Source organism: Camelus bactrianus, chromosome 10 (genome assembly GCF_048773025.1).
Source record: "Camelus bactrianus isolate YW-2024 breed Bactrian camel chromosome 10, ASM4877302v1, whole genome shotgun sequence".
Lineage (NCBI taxonomy): Eukaryota > Metazoa > Chordata > Mammalia > Artiodactyla > Camelidae > Camelus > Camelus bactrianus.
Genome location: NC_133548.1, coordinates 44,094,403 through 44,100,402, shown reverse-complemented (window position 1 = coordinate 44,100,402; position 6,000 = coordinate 44,094,403). Strand labels below are relative to the sequence as shown.

The 6,000-nt window shown below is 40.0% G+C and overlaps 1 pseudogene; it reads left to right on the top strand.

Moving 5' to 3' along the window:
- The first annotated feature begins 2,136 nt into the window (after positions 1 to 2,136).
- LOC141578866 (ATP synthase peripheral stalk subunit b, mitochondrial pseudogene) overlaps positions 2,137 to 6,000 on the top strand; it is a 42,505-nt pseudogene continuing 38,641 nt past the window's right edge.

Below are 6,000 nucleotides of genomic sequence, written 5' to 3'. Positions count from 1 at the left end.
CCACCAAGGTCAGGCCTTGTTTTTGCCAATTCTTGTGGTCTTGTACCTGAACTTCAGTCCAGCTAATGAAACACAAATATCTTGGATGCCAGCAGCTTCTCTCCCAGTCCTTCAGAATTCTGCCCACAGAACTCTGTAGATTCTCCATCACAGCATTCCACCTCTGTTGGTCCAGCAGCTCTTGCAGTGCTGTCCTTTTGCCCATAACTCAACATTCCTGAGACACCTTGAATTGTGGACCTCACTTAACAGCCGCTGTCAGCCGAGAGGGTGTCACTGTTTCTCTGCCCTGTTCAAGTGGGTGAATCTGTTTCCAGGTTGTGACTCCTTTTGCTCCTTGCATTTATCTTGCTATGAGTAAACCGCTAGCTTTGCCTGTGAATTATAAGCCACAACGATGTGCAGATAAGTAAGTAAATAATCAATCTGACTATCCATTGAGAAAAATACTGCTTATATATGAAGAAGTTATGTGCTTGCAAGAAGACACAGGGACTGAGAGTGGCCCTTCTCCTGAGAGCGTGTAGGTGAAGCCATCAGGATAGCAGAACTGAAATGAAATAATCATGGGTGCCCATAGGCCCCTGGGTGAGATAAAGGAGTTGATGATTGCTGGCACAATGCCTGCTGCATAATAGGTGCTCAATATAAAACTTTTGCTTGTGGAATATATGACTGAATGCTGCACATTTCATGCAAAACAAACTTGGCAGAGACAGGATGTCATCATGAAAGGAAATAAGAATTAACTAGATATCTGGAGGAAACCTCTGGTTGAAAGCAGAGTCTAGAATGACCTTGATTCCTCTCTGAAACTTTATTTTCTTAAAGTAAAGAAAGAACTAAGGGACCTGGCAACTAAAGGCCTGTGATGGTTAAATTTATGTGTCAGTTTGGCCATGGGACGCCCAGATATTTGGTCAGACACTACTCTGGGTATGTCTCTGAGGCTGTGTTTGGATGAGATTAACATTTGAATCAGTAGACTGAGTACAACAGATTGCCCTCCCTAACGTGGGTGGGCCTTATCCAATCAGTTGAAGGCCTGAATAGAACAAAAAAGGGTGACCCTCCCCTGAGTAAGAGCAAACTCCTTCTGCCTAACTGAGCTAGGACATTGGTCTTTTCCTACCTTCAGATTTAGACTGAAACATTGGCTCTTCTTGGGTCTCAGCCTCCTGGCTTTTGGACTGGAACCACACCATCGGCTCTCCTGGATCTTCAGCATTATCACTTGAGCCAACTTCTTATAATGAATCTCTATCTCTGTCTCTTCCTCTATCCTGTTGGTTCTGTTTCCCTGGAGAACCCTGGCAGAGGCCGACGTCTAACCAATAATGAGGAATTTGTTTGTGATGTAAACATTGAGAAAAAAGTGAAAGAGTAGTATTAGATTTGAAAATGGTAGATATTCTAAAGAGGAGAAAGAAGACAATCATAGTTCTGCAATGCGAAACTTTAAAGTTGGCTTTAAAAGAATTGGAAAATTATGATTTAAAAAATACAAAACATGATAGCAAAGAAGAAAAGGAAGAGGCACGTGAAGATGTCAAGCAGACTGTAGAGGGAGCTGTCTGATCAGCTCAGATACCAAAGGACAGTTTAAAGATGAAAGAAGGGCACATGACCAGAGGCTTCCTTACATGCACTATTGACTGAGAATTAACGTAATGAACATTTGTATGAATAAAATTGACATGAAGAACAATGATAAGACATACAAGACTTGTGTCCAGAAAAATAACATCCAAGTATGCTAGAATTGCAGAAACATGCTTCAGAGAAAAGAAAGAAGTGAAGGGGCTTTATTTTTAACCACAGGCCATACTAGAACAAATCCTGTTTTAAGAAAGAACAGACCCTGCTTAGAGATCATGCTTGAATACTTATGGGGACAAGAAAGTATATGTCTCAGTCCTGATTTGGTTCTTTCTTGGCTTTCAAAGTATAATATTGAGCTGAGAAGTGTTACAGGGACTCTGGAGAGAAGGAAGAGAGTGCAGAGTCAGGACTTACAACACCCCACATTCCAGAAGTTTGCAGAGGGATTCCTGACATACTCACAGTCCACTCATTTCAACAATCATTTATCAAACATGTGTCCTCTACCTGGCACCAGGTCAGACGTTCAAAACACAGAGATGAAGACTACACAAGATAGTCTCCCTGGGAGCTTGATGATGTCCAGAGAATGGAACAGGTGCTAGAGAGCAAGACATCTTCTGATTTCCCCACAGGTAATGAAGTAGATTCCTCAAACTAGCTGATCTTCATGTAATCAGGCTTCGAATCAAGTTGACTTACTCCGTATTCAACATCTGGTGGACAGTAGAAGTGAGATTCAGTCTTCTGAACCATGGCATTCTCACTGGGACTCTGCTCTGACTCCTAGTTCTCCTTCTGTCTCTGTATTCTCCTGTTTTCTAGTCCTTAGCTTTGTCTCTTGGTTGTAATTCTGTCCTATCTCTCTGAATAAAATGCCAGATGTGACTTTCATTCATTCATTTATTCATATTGACTGAATGTCTCTTATGTGCCAGACTCCATTCTAGGTGCTGAGGATACACCAGTGAGTAAAACAAAGATTCTGCCCTAATGGAACTTACCTTCTGATATTAGGTGTAGTGGTGGACACAAAATATAAACAAATATATATATGTGTTTATAGATACATAGGTATGGTTTACAGTAGTGCTATAAAGAAAAATAAAATAGGTAAGACTAAAAGGGACAAGGAGTCCTAGGGGTTACTGTTTAAGGTAGTGTGATCAGGGAAATCTCAAATAAGGCAACACTTGAACAAAAATTGAAAGGAATTTAGAGTGAGAGCATACTTGTGTCTGGTATGAAGAACATCTCATTAGAGGGAAATGCTAGTGTAAAAGCTGGAACAGAGTGAGTGGAACAAGACTGGTGAGAGGTAAGGTCATCGTATTAGTGAGGACAAGGGGAACACAGGATATGGGGTCTTCTAAGCCATGGTTGAGACTTTGGCTTTAATCTGAAACTATAATCCTTGAAGGGTTTTGAATAAGGAAGTCCCATCACCTGGCATGTCTTAAAAGGACAACTTGGACTTTCATATGGAGAATAGGCTTGAGGTGGGGCAGATAAAATCAGAAGAGAGAGCAGTTAGGAGTCTATCACAGTTACCCGGGAAGGAGTTGATGGTGGCTTGGGCCAGGTTGTAATGGTAGAAGCAGGAAGAAGTGATACAATTCTGAATGTATTTTGAAGGTACAGCTGGAAGGCTTTGCTGTTGGATTGAATGTAGGGTGTGTGGAGTACTGAGATGGGGTGTTCCTGGCTTTGGCCTATTCTCACCTTCTGATGTTACCCACTTCTAGGGGCTTTGGTAGCCCACTCTTTCTACCCTGACTAAGAACCCAGCACCCAGCTCTGGCTTTGGCCTCTCTGGCCAGTGTCCCTCCTAGGTTTGTTCTAAACTCCAGAGGAAAATTAGGCAGGTGTTTTCTTCTCTTAAGTTGAAAAACAAAAACAAAAAATTAACTGAAATAGCTTCCTTTGTGTTCTGAAAGTGCATGTCGATGCAGGGAAAATTGAGATTATGTATTAAAACATAGCATTTTACTTATTTTTAATTTTTTAAAAAATATTTTATTTATTATTGTATTATTTAATTGGGGGAGGTAATTGGCTTTTTTTTGGTTTTGTTTTGGTTTTTTTTGGAGGAGGTACTGGGGATTGAACCAGGACCTCCTGCATATTAAGCATTCACTATACCACTTGAGCAGTACTCTCCCCCCTCACTTAATTTTATTCTTGATTAAAGAACCAATGTTTAGGCACATAGGTGATCATAAAGTCAAAATGGGCACACAAATCCTGAAGGAAAGGTCCTAGGAAGATGAACCTGTGTTTCTATATCAAGTCCAAAAGATAGATGGTTCAGATGTCTTTTCCCTCATGGTATGGGAATGAATTTGCTTCTGATGAATAACTTCTGATTCTAGCAGTAGTCTGATGACTGCAAAGGAAACTAAGTGTTGATGCCTGTTCTGTTTTTTCATAGTAGAAGTGCATGTCACCTGCCCTACCACTAATTTCTCCCCTTTTACACTTATTGGAACCCGGACCATTATCTTTGAAATAGGAGCCGAGGGTGGCATTTACTGCATCCCTGGGTCAGACCAAGGGAGTCCAGCTTTGTGTCTCTGTTTCGGCTGCTACACAGATGGCTTGCCATTCCCACACATGAACAGGAGCTGATTAGCACTCCAGTGCCCTATTTAAGCTTTCTGGCTCCAGAGAGAAGCTATTTTGAAAAGTGAAAAGATTACACTCCGATAATAGACCAGAGGCCTTACACATGTGGATGGCTCACAGAGGATTAAAAGAGCAGACCCAGAATAAATGCAGCCTGCGCCTGCTGGAACAATGAGGGGGACTTGCTTTCATGCTGACTGCAGGGGCTGTTTGAAGGAAGTTCCCCGCTCAGCTCAGCTATGAGTCTGTGAACCACACAATGGTGGTGGTTTAGGGGCCAGTGTCTGATCCAATTAGACCACTTCATACATCTTTGATGTTTCAGGGATCTCAGGTCCTAATTAGTAGACTCCTCTCCCCAAAATTTGTTCCTTTTCTGAGTGTTCCTACGCAGAAATATCTTCCCGGGGTCACTAATCATCTGAAGAAGTAGATGACTGGGAAAATTCACACTCGTTCTAATTTATTTTAGACAAAAATGATGCAGATTGGAATTTTGTTCATTTCAGACCAAGATCTCTTAAGCTACTCTTAAGAGGCACTCATGGCTAGACAGGGCCTTTAAGTCGTCTACATCAAATTTAAGGAGATAAGGCTTTGGAAAGAATAGCTCACTCAACTGTGATAATATCCATATGTTAAAGTGTTCACTAACCAAGAAAAATTGTATGGCCCAAGGATACAAAGTTTATTGTAACTTTAGTCTAAATGCATTTTCTGTCCGGGAAAGCCAACCTTGGAAACTAATTTAACAAATACATTCAACAACATTTTATTAAACACATATTATGTGTTAAGAACCTTGCCTGGCACTGAGGATGCAATGATGAAAGAAGATTATGGCACTGGTCTTGGTGTCTATAGTCAATCAAGAGGAAACTGTTTGAACTGTACCCAGCCCCCTCCCCCCAGTCCTGTGGATGTGGAGGACTCATTATGTAATTCATGGTGTTTGTCCTAGAAACTTTTCAGGAGTCTGTCAGGTCTATTTTTGACTCAAGCATGTATGTTATAGGTAGAAATGAATTGTAGCGATCCATTCCAGCAGTCTTTGAACGTTTGTTTTCAGGTACCAACAAAATGCTGCAGGATCATCTTACAAATTTCATCCCCCAAACCTGAATTCAGCCATTTATCCAAAGAATCTTGGTTCCTTTTAACGTAAAACTATGTTATATTTTTGCTGTTTTTTCTAATTGTAAAGGCATAGTTTCATTACAGAAAGTATGGAACTAACATAGTCATGTGAATAAGTAGAAAAATAATCTAGGCATTTTAAAGCAACTACTGATAACATTTTAACATATTTCTTTCCAAATCTTTTTGTGATGAAATTCTACATAGCTGAATTATATTTTATATATAAAGTAATAGCTTGCATTTTTCACTTGAAAAAGAACATTCATAATAGTTTTCCTCTATCATTAAAAACTTTCACAAGCATCATTTCAATAGTAGTATCATGTCCCACTATATAGACTTACCATAACTTCCTTAATCATTCTCCAAATGTTGGACATTGGCTTACTTTTGTAAATTATGCTTCAGAGGGCAGCTGTGTGCTTAAATCTTGGATCCTATTTTATATTGTTTCCTTAGAATGTGTTCCAGAAGTAGAAGTCATGGATCAGAGGATATAAACATATTTAAAGCTCTTGAAACATATTACCAAATAGCTATCTGGAAACTGTTATCCTATGCCCTTGCCAGCACTGAACATTCTCGTTTTAAAATCTTTATTGTGATAGATGAAAAATTACTATCTTTGTTGTC